Genomic DNA, 17,154 nt, shown 5'->3' on the forward strand with positions numbered 1-17,154 from the left:
AATATATACCAGTACCTGAAATCAAAGTATAGTAACTTAGAAGGTATAAATTGTTATTAAAATCAGGAGTGAGGGGGTTGGGAGGAAATGATTTTGACCCGACTTGTAATTGCAGTTTGTTAACGTTAAAGTTTCGAAATTCAAAGGGATTAAGATGTGATTTCCCATTGAAGGCTGTGTTGGAGATGAAACCAATAACCAGGCCTTTAGGAACATTACCCAGGAAAAGATTATCAATGTTGTAAGACTTTACTTGTGGAGGTATAGTATAAGATCTTGTCTCCACTCTCGTCAGAGGTAACTTGGCTGTTTCCGAACCCATTCGTGTATTTAATTGCATGGCTAAATCTGCAGCTACATCAATACGTCGTACATGAAGAATAACTTCCTCAAGTGCAACTTTATAACTTGTATTTTCAGGAGACATTAAGCAAAAATTATCTTTACTACGATGTAGTTTTACTCGTAAACTTACTTTGTTAGGAAGCATACGATCTAAACTTACAATATCAGTATGAAGACGTCCATACATTTCAAAAGATTTACTATTTTTCACCTTATTAGCACGTTTTTGAAAACCAGCATTTGTATTATCTAATTTATTAAAATTTTTTGCAGTATCTTTATGCCACAATCCACATGCTAAATGTGTTTGAGAAGCATCATAAGAATAATTTAATAATGTTTCAATGTATGCACGATAAGGATAAGATCCTGATGAAGAACTAATTAATTTATCATTTAATGAAATATCAATTTGACTAAATAAAGAATGTAAGAAATTATTTACTGGTGCAACAGTATCATCATTAGCTAAAGTTGTACCATCAGCTTTAGTAATTTTACAACGTACATAAAGATATAGATATGCAGGATGAATAAATTCACCTGTTTCTCCTGGAATAACAAATTCAATAGGTCCTTCTGAGGTTAATGTGGAAATAGGACGATATTCAGCATTTGTAGTTGCTTCAATAGCTGTTTGTGTCATTGGTATAGAAAAGAAATCAAATTCATTGGTACAACATTCAAAACTACTTGAATTTAGGAGCGCCATTATGAAAAGATGTCGTGTATATGTTTACGTTTTGTTGGTGGTCCAAACTTTACAATTGCAGGAGCTTTCCTCTTGCGTGACCGTCTCTTGCCGTTACCAGTTAGCAACTGTCCAACTTTATTAATTGCTTTTGTCTTTAAACTATTACCAGCTTCTTTTACACGCGCACGAACAGATTCTTTAAATGGTCGATTTTCTAATACATCACCCGCAACTTGCATACCGGTTTGTAACGCCTGACGTCCTACAGTTTTTGCACCTTGTTTAAGAAATGGTAAAGCAAAACGAAATAATCCTTTAAAGAAACTACCTATACCATGTCCCCTTTGATATACAGGTCCTGAAAAATATGGTATTCCGCGTCCACGGTGATAAGTAACACGTCTTGCTCTCATCTTTTTTTTCTATAATTATTATTTAGCAGATGCAGGAGAGCGTTTAAAATGTAGTGTTACGGTCAGTGTCCCAGAACGAAATGGCAAATTTCGCCCTGCATGATCTTTTAATAGTATTTCAATTGTGTTAAAACAAAATTTTGCAAGTGGCATATAATGAATATCTTCAAAGGTAATTGTTTGAACTTTTCCGTATTTAATATCAGAGATTGTTGCTATACGTAATAATGGTGCTTTTGTATCACCTAAAAATTGATATTGTATAATATCTGTATATATAAAAATTTGATGTGGATATCCGATATCTACATATGGTTGTTTGAATCCACGAGATTCTTTAACAAGATCTGATTTTTCAGAAAAACCTAATTGTAAAGCTAATGTAGGCGACAATGTAACTGATTCTACACGTTCATCACATTCAACATGCACAACATTTGAAAAACTAAATTTTATAAAACTTGATATTGCGTTTAATTCCTCTAGTAAATGATGAATGGATGGATAATATCCAACAAGAATTTTACTTTTCATAGGTTCTGCATTTTTAAATTTGTACCATATAACATTTTCACCATCGGTAACATTATAACATGTTAATGGAATATGTACTTCACTTAATCCTACATACCAATCGGATTCTGATAAACGAATATTATTTTTTAATTGATTAATAAAATGTGTTGGACTATTTGTAGGATATACATCTGCACTAGCATTTGAAACTAGTGTAATGTAAAAACTATCATCAATACTTTCAGAAATCATTTTCGTTTAAAGTGAAGTGTTAGGTTTGAAGTTCCAAAACGAAATGGTAATTTTAACCCGTGTTCATCTTTTAAATTTACTTCTATCGTATCAAAATATTTCTTTTCAACTTTAACATAATGTGGTGAGTGAAACACAAAAGATTTTACATGACCGTGTTGTACATTATATACACTAAGTTTTCGAACTAATGGTCCTATATTTTGTTGTTGTTTTACAATATCAATGCAAACATTAATTGTATTGGGAATATTATAATCTAAATCACATGGAAATTTTCCACGTGCTAATATTAAATCAACATTTCTAACTTTTGTGTATATAACTTTTTTAACATCATGCGTATTTTCATTAATAAATCCAAAAATGTGTTGTAATCCTGGTGTAACACCAATCATACATTGATCTTCTAATTTCAAAGAATGTTTAATAACAATTTGATTTTTATTTTTTAAATAGTGTAACATACGAGCATTTTCAGGAATTAATTGTAGAATAGATTCAATTGATGAATAATATCCAGGTGTAATTGGAACATGGTGGCGTTCAACTTTACCATCGATAACACTAGTAATTATAATTTCTTCATTTTCACCAACATTGTAAAAACTCCACGGAATATTAATTTGTGTTAATGCAACACCCCATTCCCCATCACTTAAATCAATAGGTTGTGCCAATTTAACTCGAAATGATGATGTTGTATTATTATCAAAAAGATTGCTACTTGCATTTGAAGGAAGAGTAACGTAAAAGTCGTGTGTAAAGTTCGAATTCATTTTGCAGACTGAATAGAATCTGATCTAATCCACGAATTCATACTTGATGGATATCCTAACCATTTTACATACATCCACCCATTTTTACGTTTCAATACTTTTTCAATAAGATATGTTTTCTTTGAATTTATAATTACTTTTTGTAATTCTTCTGCATAAAATATTCCTTTAATTTCTTCACCGTTCCAATCTTTTAATTTGTAAGTGACAGGATCTGACTTTATACATTTGTCAACAATAAATATTTCTTGTGACCATTTAGGTAAATATCCTTTTTCTAATTTATGTTTATACTTACTAACACGAACATAATCACCCGAACTAAATTTACAAGTTATATTTTTCTTATTCTTTTTATTTCCGTATAATGTTTCCCACACTTGATTCACATTGGAATCATTTACTTGTGCAGGTGCCATTTTAATACTTGAATGGTATGAATGATTATAATTTTTTACAATTTGATCTAATATATTAATATAACGATAAGTATTCTTTGCAGTAAAATAACGATACAATCTTTCTTTTAATGTACGTATAAAGCGTTCTGCTAACGCACACTTAATTTCGGAATGAACACTATAATGATTAATTTCATATTCTTTAAACAATTGTTTTACATGTCGATTATAAAATTCACCACCTAAATCTGTTTGTACGTTAAACACAGGTAACTTGAAATTTTTAAAAATTTTTGTTATTGCTTTTACCATTTCAGGACCTTTCTTTGTTTTTAACGGAACACAATATGCATAACGTGAAAAAATGTCAATACAACATAATATATATTTATAATTATTATTATACTTTGCAATATTTTGCATATCTGCTAAATCCATTTGTAATGTTTCATTTGGTGCACTAACATAATACTTTTTACGTTCAAAAACTTTACGAGCTGGTGCATGTAATGTATAAGCATCTTGAGAAGCTAACCATTTTTTAATTTTCTTTTTAGATAACTTTGTTTTGCGTTGTAATGTTTGTATACTTGATAAAGAATCAGGATTTGAATAATCATAATATATTTTTGATAATTTTGTCATTTTACATACTATATTCTTTCCAATGTTTAAATAAATTAGCTACTACTGCAGGACTAGGAGATTTTCTTACTTTACGAATACGTTGTCGTCTACTACTACTACTACTACTACTACTACTACTTTTCACTTTTGATGCTGGCGTGCTAATAGGTGTACCAATAAATTCTTTAGGAACATTAAGATCTTCTAATAAATTTTTAAATTCATGAATACCTATAGGATTTCTTGAATATTTTCTTGTACGAACAACATCATTTACTAAATCTATAATATTTGAACCTGGTATTGTTTTTTCATGAATACGTACTGTACCAGACTTATCCCACTGAATTTTATTACAACTTGTCAACTGTTTTAATAATAGATCTGTTTTCCTACGAAGTGTTTTCGGTACTGATTGTAAAATGTCTGATACAAATGGTAAAATAGAAGTATTGCTATCTTGTTTGGAAGTTGTTGATGATGATGATTTTTCTTCTTCTTCTTGAATGATAGGTAAAGTAATAGGTTTATGTGAAGAAGATGTATACTGTAAATAACGATGCAAAGCTTGTTGATATAATTTCCACTTTTGTTGTACACTAAGATCACGACGTTTTAAGATGTTATTCATTTCTTCATCTAAACGTGACTGATGTGAATCTATGGATTTAAGATTCGATTGAATTTCATGTACAGCATTTTCAGGAACTAAAATCATTTTACGTAATTCTGACATACTTAACGACTAAAAATACTGCTTCCCACTGCTGCAAGAAGTGGTCCCAAGATTAACGGTAAAAGAGCACCACCTTTCTGTAGTAACAACTTTTTCTTTTTATTCAATGCAGTACGTTGCTGAGATAGAGCACGTAAGATCTTTTTATGTCTACGTAAACGTTGCTTCTGACGAGAATTTAAAGGGATGTTTCCTTTTATTGTGTTCTTAGCTACTTGAGATATTGTTCTTATTAAATCCCCTGAAGCATTTTGTAAAATTTGTTTTCGTTTGGTATTCTTGCATTTGCACAGTGCACGGAGCGTGCTGTAGTGTTGTTTCACCTTCAACATCTTGATGCAGACTAAACAAAAATTTCTGTATGCATGTCTTTTACGTTAGCGTACACATACATGATTTCATTCGGAAAAATATTTGTACGTATTCGCAATGCATCGTTTCTTTTTTGTGTCAAGTCAAATAATAAATAAGTGTGAGGCTCTCGTGTTACTTCTTCGAACACACTCACGACTTCTTTACTATACCGAGGCATAATTTGCCTTGCTAAATATTGTATTTGTAATTTATCACGTGGATTTTTAAATACTATAATATAATGTGCATTTAAACTAATATCACGTGCATGTTTTCCTTTTGGAAATAAATTTTGAATAATAAATATTACAGTTAACTTTTTGTGATGTGCATACTTTGTAAATAAATTAGCAACATCACCATTAGTTTCTGACATTAAATCATCAAGTATTAATAATGAATTTTCTTTGATTTCAAAATTATTCATGTCAGGTATTCCCTCTACAAAACGTATTTTTGCATTTGCATCTAATTTTGGTATTACTGCACCATAACACCAAACAATATCATTAAACTTTATACTAAACATTTGATCATGTTCATTAAGTAAAGGATTTACAAAACAAGTTTTACCAGCCCTTGAAGGACCAGCGATTAAAATAGTAGAGGGATGTTGAAACTTTAACATCTTGTAACCAAATGAATGCATACAATAGAGACTCTGCTTTATATACACACTCACACTCATACATTGAATTTTAATATTTTCACAATCGTTGATTGTTCGGAGTATACATAGTAATGAAATGGATAAAAAATCACTGGGATATAAGATTAAAGCTGAAGTGACTAGATTATACATTGTTTGCACAGCAAACGAAAATATAAAAAGAATAAAATAAATTAAGAATAAATTAAATAAATTAGGAATAAATTAAATAAATTAGGAATAAATTAAGAATAAATTAAAAAATAAATATTTTTACAATCGATGATGGTTCGGGGTTTCATTACACGAAAGAGACACTCATACAAGTCACATTCACTCATTCGTGGGCCTATAACCGTAAGGTACACTTGCACGTTTTCGTATTGGTTCATCGTCGGTCATGTTAGGTTCGTCAATCCGTTTTCGTTTTTTGTTGACCTCACGGTGTGTCTTTGTCTCTCTACAGCTAAAGATACGGAACCCCGGTCTACGAACGATGCTATTTGGGTTTTCTATTACTGTGGACTCTAATTGTCCAGACACTAATTTATAGAAACTCTCAAAGTTAATTTTCTGAGAGGTCCTATCATTTAGTGTTATCCCCCTAATTTTGTATATATGCCGAACATCCCCTTGGGCATTTGTTAGCCGCATAGCATAATTTTTACAGCCAAGACCAATAAAGGTTGTAAACTCCCAACCTTCAGGAATTTCATTCGTTAGATCACCCAAATAGTTTCCGAGCGGTAACAAGGGTTCCTCATCTTTTTTCTGTAAGTACATGATACTGTCAGTGTCACAGTAGATTACTCTGTCAGGTCCTACAGTCGTCAGTAGTTCGTAAAGTCTAAGTCTAGCCCACGAAGTAATAAATGCGGCTAGTATCACATTGGAAAACTCCAACGGAACGTTTTCATTTTCAATGTCTCTGTACGTGAGAATGAGATGGTCATCATCAATTGGCACCACACTTTGAATTTCATACCTTGCCGTAATTAAATACCTAAGAAAGGTAACCTCATCACTAACGATTATACTCTGCGACATGTCTGTGCGTTGCCCCCACTTTCCATACAATGAATTGAGGTATAGCTTCGCACACTGCCTCAATCCCGGGTTCATCCTAATATTGTCATAATTTAATCGTATGCCTTCATGGGCATAATATTCATCGATATATTTTTGTTTGTCTTCTTCGGTGGTACAGTAAGCAGGAAAACCAGAGGCTTCCTGCTTCATCTGAAGGAAGGAATTCACGTAGGTCCCGAACAGCCCTCTTGAATTCCCCTCTTCAGGATCTAAAAGTTCAAATTCCCATATCTCATGTATATCGATTATTTTGTAACCTTTTTTAAGAGCAAGGTGTAACTCTGGTGTACAAAATGTTCCTGTGAGAGCACACTCAGCATCGCTATGGGTACATTCGTTAGTGTTTTCTTCTTCCATGCATGTGCGGCAAAGGCCGAAAAGTAATCGACCTCCCGCAACGTATGGTAAGATCGGAAAGTAGAGGTCCTTTGGAGGGACGATTGTGCATTTGACTACACCGTGAATACTTTCCACATCTGGAAAGTCCGGTCCCGTGTGAATCTTAGGTGATTTAACCGGCATAGGTTTACGTGCCATCACCCAAGGGTATAACGATGTTACATCGGCGTAGGAAATTCGCTCATCACTCGCACAATTGACGTAGGAACGAAAGACCTCCGTGCGACCACCGTTGTAACAGTTCTTAGGAATAAGAAAATCAGGTAGATTAGTACAACGTTCTTGAACAAACTTTTGCACTTTCTTATCCGTCTTTACCTTATTGTCCCAAGAACATTCCCATATTTCGTATAGGTTTACACCTATACTTTTCAGGTACCTACGGCGGCGCATGGTTTGCTCATATCGTTTCTCCATCGTATTGTACGAGTCCTGGGCATCGTGCAAAACCGCGTCACGGTTAAAGGGGAAGCAAAGGCGGCAGGCATGGAAATAACACCCGTAAAAGTCGAAGGCAGCGTTGAGTCCTTCGTGCCATCCATCGACCTTGTACCTACCAATATACTTTTCCCCACCTCTCCTAGCATGCTGGATTTCTATCCCTAATTGGTCTTCCATATACATAAGCCATTGCATAGCTTTTGTACTATACTTGGTCTTATGATGAAATCCCAACGCGGGAATGATAGGAATAGTATTTTCCGGTAAGTGCAAGGTACGATATGTCCGCATTGCAAGACTTGCAATGGTAGATGATGTTATGAAACATTGCAAACCCTCCGTTTTCTCTTCGATGATAGCGCTAAACTTAATGACCGCTTCTGTTAGAATTCTAACATCATTCTCACAATAAGCCAACATATCCCTCTGCAGGTTAAACTCCTCGCCACTTTCCGCACGTTCTTGGTGCCAGGCTTCCAGTTGTTTTCTTTCTTCGGTGCTTCGCCCTTCAGGGTCATAGTATTCAATCGGAGGGTAGGGACCAACATAATTTTGATTTTCTTCAGTATTGAATAAATATGGGAAATCTCCCTTCTTTAAATTTTGACTAAGGCCTAACGTTTTTGGTAATTTGGATAATTTAGCACCAATAAAAAGGAAAGAGTCGCGGAAAAAGATACGGTTACCTATACTGATATTAAAAATCTTTTGACCCTGAATAAGGACACTAGGTACAATATGCTGGTCTTCTATTAGAGTTCTAAGACAGAAGAGACCATCGTAGCGACTACCATTATGGGCGATTGCCACGATCTTCTGAAAGACAGGACGCTCCACTAACACATGGTTAATAAAAGCCGTCATTGTCTTAAAAGAAAACGAACGATTTCCAACATTGTCACCGCACGTTTTACAAGGCTCATCAATACCTTTTCTTATACAGGCGTGACAAACATGACGACAGCACACCAGTACAACTTCGTGTTCCCTTTCACCGCGATCATTCGGTGCTTTCAACATCGTCTCTACATCATAGGTGATGTACATAAACCTTTTCGTATGAGCAGGTCGCTGTCTCTGAACAAAACATGTATGGTTTGTATCAACATATGCGCGACACGTTGAACAATAATGTTCACCACACATGTGATCAGATTTTCGACCTCTCTTATCAAAGATGACGCCGCAATTGATGCAGAGCTTTACATTATCACATACAGATCTAGCCGCTTTATTAGGTGTCAGATGATTATTAAAGCATTCACCTTCAGCAAACTCTCTATTGCATGCATTGCATTTAATTCTGTTTGCAGTATAATCACGTTCGTGAGTATGTTCGCAAAAAGTACAACGAGTTTTACACTTGTGTGCACGTGACCTTTCATCATAAGCTTCCAAACAATAATAACAATACTTTCGTGCCTTGAGGAAAGTTCTAATGTTACGAATGGGTTCGAAATGACCAATAGTGTTACCTCTTCGATAAAGGATAAAAATCTTATTTTCTGCCGGTTCTCCCGGGTAACGCACTATATATTCCCGGTTATTCTTTTCATGCTCCTCATAAACTACGATTTGATATTCCCCTTTCAAATATGTTTGAAAGAGGTCCAGATCGGAAAAGTCACAACCTTGCTTACTTTCAACGTTAACACCTGCCATCTCGCAGAGAACTTCTGCTTTAAGAAGCCATGTATCATGGTTTCTTGTTCTTAAATTACACAAAGTCTGACTGCTTGATGTATGCTTGGTTATCCAGTATACTATGGCCATAGGGAGACAGTAAATATTTCTATTTTCAATACGAATTAATCGTTTTTCTAAGTAATCTTGGTATTTTGCATATTTGTCAACGGCACTCGTTGCATTTCTTCCCTGGCCGTGCATACTCTCAGCGATATTGAATCGAAACAATAGTTCTTGCCCCAAAAGGAACACTTCATTCGAATTTAATACACGTTCGATTGAAGTGAGGACTGTCCTAGCAGTGAAATTGCCCTTTCTTCTAAACGGAACGTACACTGGTTTGTTGTTGGTACTATTACTACTCTCTATGTATAAGCCAATGTAGTCCGAGGGGCGTGCATTGGAGATCACATGTTCCAACGCAAAATTAACTAAGCTTTCGATATAAGCCTCTGGGTTATTAATATTCCTTTCATCACCCACAGGTCTGACGGCAATTTCATGTCCCGTAAGATGGAACTTACGAAACCTTTTTCTGCTTTCTCTTACAACTTCGAAATTACTATTTCTTTGATTATCCCCGCCATTATTATTATCACTACCACTACCACCTGTACTACCACTATTAGGACTACTAGTAGTACCAGTTGTACTATTGTTGTTGTTTATGTTGCCATGTCCAACCATTGGTGGAACATTGGCATATGACGGGTCATGCTGAGGAGTAAAAATCATTTGGTCCCCATAGTCATGATTATCCTGTACACAGTATTCAGGTGGATTGTATACAGGATTTTCTCCCTGGGCTTGTTGCGTGGGTATGACCACAGCATTGTCCTCGTTTTGAACCAAACTCCTCATTTCTTCAGCTGGTATTTCAACGGAATTTTGAGTGCCAATTCCATTTACTTCATCCAAGAAAGCTAAATCTTCATTTGTTAATTGATATAGATTATTAGGACTCAAGTTATGATTTTCTTGAGGGGGCATGACTATGGCATTATTTGTGGATGGGATTAAGCACGGTTCCGAAACAAAGCGCGTGCCAAAATCAAAAAAGTTCGATAACTCTGTATCTTTTATCCTATCCACCTGACCTTCCCCACATGATAATAAATAAAAGAGTTTTGACTGCGCCGATTCGTAAGTATCACATGTACGGAAAAATCCATACAAAAATAAATCTAATATATCAGCACTGCTTACGCAGTGCTGGAGAAGTAATGTATCATTACCTTCGAAGGCACGAAGGGCGCGTAGGAGTGCGTCGCATCTCCCCGACCCCCGATATCCCAGCCTGTTCAATTCCATGATGGCTTTCCAGGTACTGAAGACCCTCGGGTAGTCGTTGAAACCGCGCACCAATTCCTGGAGATAAATTTCATCAACCATATTTAATTCTTCGGACGGGCAGAAGAAATCCATCTGAAAGAAATAAAACAAAGAAAAAACTATTTTGAGTTATCAAGTTGACGTTAATATATCACTTGAATATAAAAGAGAGAGAGCACATTCAATTTCTTTCAATCTATAGTCAAATAATGATATGTAAATAGCATGCAATTTGTTTAATTTATGAAAAAATCAATAAAATATATTCACTTATATTGAGTTGTAATCTATTCTTTTAAAATATCCACACACTATAAGTCTCTCTCTGTTCATTAATATTGGTTAAATACAGCTCAAATATGTATAATTTCTTTCTTTTAAAAACAATAAGTGAAGAAATACACACCTTTTAAGCCTTAGTTGTTCGTTCACAACACCAGAAAAAGAAGAAAAAATGTCGACTCTGTGTCGCTGTAAGGCTAAACAAGAATGTCTGGGTGTTCTATTTGTGCTGCTACCACCACTCAAGGTTCGGCAAAGCTTCAATGTCTGGAATACAATAGGGTTGAATCAATTTCTTTATACTTTATTTAATAGTATTAAAACTATATAGTTAATTAATTAAGATGCGCTAAAGCTTGTCCTTGATCTTACACGTACGCTGCCGTGAAAGGAAATGATACCCCCACACACCAAATGCATGTTATATCGTGTCATATCATGTATTGCACAACCACTACTACTAGTGACACCTATCGGCAAATGTCATAATTAAAGATTAGTTGTGCGTTGAAAGTCCCGTAGTGCTGACGCGTGTGTAACTGAGTTCCGTATATTTCTCAGGTGAGTATAGTATATATGTTTTCAATGTGTAATAAACCATAGCACATGCTTGTATATTCTGTTGGTCTTAATATTCTATCAAAGTATTGAAGATCAAACGCGTATAAGTAAAACTATTGGGTTAAATAAGGAATATAAACCCAAGTCTTTCAGTGACAAAACGAGTATTTACTTAAGTGCTGCGGTACCGCATCATTTCTGGGGTATGATCCCCTCTACTAGTACTGCTGCATACATTTACATTAAAATCCTAGTGCCTCACTGCGAAATCCATATATAAAACAAGTAACGTTCAGTAATGGGAGGCATTACTCTTAAAAACGGGTATAGCCCCTCTTCTCTACGCAAAAGAGTGCATTCAGTAATTAAAAGTTATGAGGGGGAATTCAGTTCGGGTATAGTGCCCCCTCTTCTCCACGCAAAAGAGCGCGTTCAGTAATTGAAAAGTTGTGAGGGGGAATTCAGTCCGGGCATAGTGCCCCCTCTTCTCCACGCAAAAGAGCGCGTTCAGTAATTGGAAAATTATGAGGGGAAATTCACTCCGGGTATAGTGCCCCCTCTTCTCCACGCAAAAGAGCGCGTTCAGTAATTGGAAAGTTATGAGGGGGAATTCACTCCGGGCAGAGTACCCCCTCTTCACCACGCAAAAGACCGCGTTCACACTGCATTGTATTCTCTTTCTGCATCCCTAACAAAATATTTCGTATTTCATTTCATTTTTACAAAGCCAATATTTATTTTTCTCACTCATTACCTTGCTTAATATAGAGTTAGTATGTACAAAAACCATGTGACTACCATATGATTAAGATTCTGAATACTGCAACACATGTTAAAAAATACGCAAGTTCATTTTTCAAATATATTCCCAACACTTATTCAGAAATAAAAGAACATCTAGCTTAAATTTCTCTCACTTAATTACATTCTTTCATTTGTCATGTCTTGGAAAAGAGAAACATTTGAGTATTCACTACGTTTCGTGATAGCCAAGCTATTCTAACACGAATGCAAAGGGAAAAGTCCACTGCTATGATCCAAAATGAATCAATGAACGTAGTTCTTTTCTTTCGAGTCTAACTGTGGGAAAGAAAAGTCTACACATTTACGTAAAATTGCAATATTCACATGTATCTTGGAAAATTGCATCCACTACAACTAAGAACTCTTTATATAAGTACATTTTTCAGTATGAAAACACTTTTTTCGCGGTTCTGAACACTTTTTTGTTCACTTCTGAACACTTTGTGAATACATCTGTGCACTTAATACTGACTGATTTTCTAAATATTAGGGATACAAGCAAGACAAATGTCTATCTTTTCTGTTGAACTTAATTATTTTACACTAAACAATATATTTTGAACATTATCTGTAGTAAATATTGAATATGTATGTGTTCTAAAAGTGTTCTTTATGTGTAAATTGCTTATTTTCCGAAAAGACTTCCCAATATGAATACAGATTCATGACAAATCATTCAGACACAATGTATTTATATAAAATCTACCATCAAAAATATTGGACAGTACGCAATTCTGTTTAATCACAATTTCAGTTATAAAGATTCAAAGAAATTGCACACTTGATTTTTGCCGTAAAGTCCGTCAGTGGCTGGTCTTAAGGCACATTACCAACATTTCTAAACTATAAAATATCTCATTGACGGGTCTTAAGGGATGTCACCATACATTTCTAAAACTATAAGTCCAACCGTCATTGGCGGTTCTTAAGGGATGTCACCACGCATTTCTAAAACTATAAAGTATCTCATTGACGGATCTTAAGGGACATCACCACGCATTTCTAAAACTATAAGTCCAACCGTCATTGGCGGTTCTTAAGGGACGTCACCACGCATTTCTAAAACTATAAAGCATCTCATTGACGGTTCTTAAGGGAAATCACCACGCATTTCTAAAACTATAAGTCCAACCGTCATTGGCGGTTCTTAAGGGACGTCACCACGCATTTCTAAAACTATAAAGCATCTCATTGACGGTTCTTAACGGATGTCACTACGCATTTCTAAAACTATAAGTCCGTCCGTCAATGGCGATTCTTAAGGGATGTCCCCATACATTTCTAAAACTATAAGTCCATCTGTCATTGGCGATTCTTAAGGGATGTCACCAGGCATTTTTCTCTAAAAAGATTAACACTGCCAAGATATTTTTCGTGTCCCCACATATTCTTAACTATGATAATAATGCTAGTTCCATTCTTCACTCTTTCCTGTGGTTAACTTGCCCAAAAAACGCAACCAAAACGGAATCAAAACTCAAACATAGTATTCAAACATTTAAAAAAAAATATTTCGTTCCTTCGTGGTGACCGTTCAGGAAGCTAGCTTTTCCCTGTTGGGCATTATCCCCCCATGTATGGATACCCCTGTTTTGGCAAACACAAAAGGCGTTATAAGTCAGTCGCGGTTCCCTCAGGTTCGGGGCGTTATGCCCCAGTGTATGGATCCCCACGATTTTCGGTAAACACGGAAAGCAATATAAGTCATGGGAGGTTCCCCTGTTTGGGGGGCTATGCCCCCATGTATGGTTCCCCGGTTTTGGCTCGATATGCTCCCCACAAGTTAAAACATATTGGCAAATTCTTAGTTCGTTTCTACACTGTGTTAATTATTTTCATAAGAAAAAACAATATGTGTTAATTTTCTAGGGGAGTCCCACCATTCGATACTTATGCAAATATATCTAATTAATTATAATGATATAAAACTTACTTGAATATAATATCTTCTTTGAACAAAACACAGAAAAAATCCAGAAAAAACACTTTAAAGAAGCAAGGCAGAAGCAAGGCAGAAGACTTCACGAGCAAAATTGTTAATACAGGAAATGTGTACTCCATTTATATAATATATTTTTTATTTATTCATTAACATAAGGGGAATGGAATAGGGGGAGAAAAAAAATAAAGTAAATGAATTTGCCTTGTAATACAGCATTGCCTCAGTCTGCAAAGAAGCAGAAAAGAATTCCTTTGTCGGTCTCTTGCTGAATCGAAGCAAATATTTCTTTCTTTCTTTTCTATAGAGGTAATACCATGGAATTTTCACACAATACCTAAAGTTTGAAAAACATCGCCAGCATGTCCGAATTCGTACCTCAAAGACGCCAAATTGTCGTATTTTTCAGGGTAATAGTTGTTTACCAAGCAATAAAATTCGTTAGCTGGGTTCCTAGATTTTAAAATCCGGCTTTATTCAGTAAACTATATAGCTATCATTTTCAATAACTTGTATCTTGCCGAAAAGAACAGCATAATTATTGTATGTGGCAAAACACAGAAACCATTCTACGGGTTCTTTTTTGTGTGTGTTGTTTTGCAAACTCAAAATGAAGGACAACCATTTATTCATCAGGTTATTCGCATTGAGTACAAGGACACCCTGGCAATACCTTGTTTGTTTGTCCGAACAGGGTAGTGGGCGGGGAAAAGGTTGTTGATCGCAACTGGTTTGAAGAAAACATCCTTTGTGAGGAAAAATGTGTCAGTTGTCGCGGGGTAAAATCCTGTTCACACAGGATGTGGCCAAAGAGAGGCGGGGAAAGGCTGGGGAAAAAAATGTATGTCACTTGTTGCGGGTGGGAAGAGAGGGTAAAAACCTGTTCACACAGGATGAGGCCAAAGAGAGGCGGGGGAAGGGTTGGTTCTCCCGTTCACTCAAACTAAAGGTAATGATTGGCAGGTATCTATCTCCCATGGTTAAACATTGGAGGCGGACCAAAGTGGTTTTTCCTGGCCAATCATATCGCAAGGTTGTTTGCATAGGGTGTGAGAAACTGAACGTCAATCTTCACCCTCAGTATTGCAATGGCAGTTGGAGAAAGAACACATCAGTTTGCGAATTTCGTACTGAGCACCGCTGAAAAATAGCAGAGTTAAGTCTGTCATTTAAGAACCACACAAGCTAAACGAAAGAAGTGCAGTTCGCAACAAGAAAAATAAATGAAAATAAATAAATATTTCTTCCTTTCCTTTCTTTTTCCTATCTTAATACTTTACTCCGTAAAACAAAGCACCATTAAAAATCGTTGCTAAACATTGGAGCTTAAAGGGTGTAATCATATTCATTATTCATAATTTTCTAGTTCAAATAAGAGTGTTCAATTAGTTACGAGCTTTACAAGTCAGATCATAATTAAATTAATGGGGAAAAAACTTGTGGGAACTAAGGACCGCGTTTTAAGCCATATAGTGAAGTTCTAATTATCTAAATCATAGTTTTAATTCTAATTTGATTATAATTTCGATTCAAAAAACGTATTAAATCATGTTTAAAGCTAGGAACAGCGTTCAAAGTCGTATCCTCAATCAAAATCGTGTTGGATCGCGTTCAATGACGTATACCATTGCTCTAATTATCTAAATCATGGTTTTAATTCTAATTTGATTATAATTTCGATTCAAGAAACGTATTAAATCATGTTTAAAGCTAAGAACAGCGTTCAAAGCCGTATCCTCAATCAAAAATCGTGTTGGATCATGTTTGAAGCTAGGGATTGCGTTCAAAGCCGTATACCAATGCTCTAATTATCTAAATCATGGTTTTAATTCTAATTTAATTATAATTTTTAAAATTTCGATTCAAGAATCGTATAGGAGCGTGTTTCAACAAGAAAGAAGGTCATTCCACTTTTCCAAACAACCTCTATTGCACAACTAATAAAACCACTTCCCCCAGAAACCTCCCCCAAGGACGGGACCGGCCTCTCCAAGGCCGACACGGCCATATTGACATCAAATCTACACAGTCATAAAAGCAATAAAAGCAATTAAGAGGGCAATAAAAGCTATTCAAGTGTAGAATCCTAGACAAGGCTACTGAGCGGTCTGCGGCGATAGACCATCGGCTTGAAGGCCCCGGGTTGAGTTCCGGAAGGGTCATGTGTATGGATTTTAACAGCATTTGTTTTTTCGTATTTTGTCAGGGGGGGGAATCGTACGGGATAAAAGGATTTCAGTCTGAAAAAATTGGAGAGAATATCCTCCCCAGGATACTTTCATGGGAGTAAGGAATTAGTAAAATTATAGGATATACATTTTATAGCAGGTTTAAAAATATGGTTTGGGTATCCTATTTCTTTTCTGTTAATTATGTTCTTCAATGTTCGAATTTTGATCATTCTCATGATATTTTTTGCTTTCAACGGAGTTCCATGAATATTATACCAAATGTTCTTTACACTCTGCAAGAAACCATTTCTGAAGATAATTCAGGTCCTAATGAATATTATTCACTAGGAAAGGGAAGTATTCCCCTCCTCTCAACATGGAAGCAGAGGGCAATTTCGCACTCTGGTCAGATCAAACATTTCCGCGTAACAAAGCGAAGGTCCCCCTGTAAAACCTCTTCATCTAAAGTGTTATTATTAGTATCATAAATTTGCTGAAAGCAAACAATTTGAAGGGTTCGTCAATAATATCTTTGCTTTCTTTGTCCTTCGCCCGCCTTCCAAACGAAGACGTGAATTTTAGAACATGACTGCTGTATAATAAGCGAGCGATTGGTAAAATGGTAAAAGTGTGTTTTTATGTATATGTGTGTGTGTGTGTGTGAGAGAGAGAGAGAGAGACAGA

General features: G+C 35.5%; 1 protein-coding gene across 1 annotated transcript in view; it reads right to left on the reverse strand.

Annotated features, from left to right (window-relative positions):
* Nucleotides 1-17,154, reverse strand: part of LOC145678945 (uncharacterized) — a 104,857-nt gene that overhangs the window by 51,824 nt on the left and 35,879 nt on the right. The gene's annotated exons all lie outside the window — the stretch shown is intronic.

The sequence above is a fragment of the Thermobia domestica genome, chromosome 2 (assembly GCF_964235325.1).
Source record: "Thermobia domestica chromosome 2, izTheDome1.hap1.1, whole genome shotgun sequence".
NCBI classification, from domain to species: Eukaryota; Metazoa; Arthropoda; class Insecta; order Zygentoma; family Lepismatidae; genus Thermobia; species Thermobia domestica.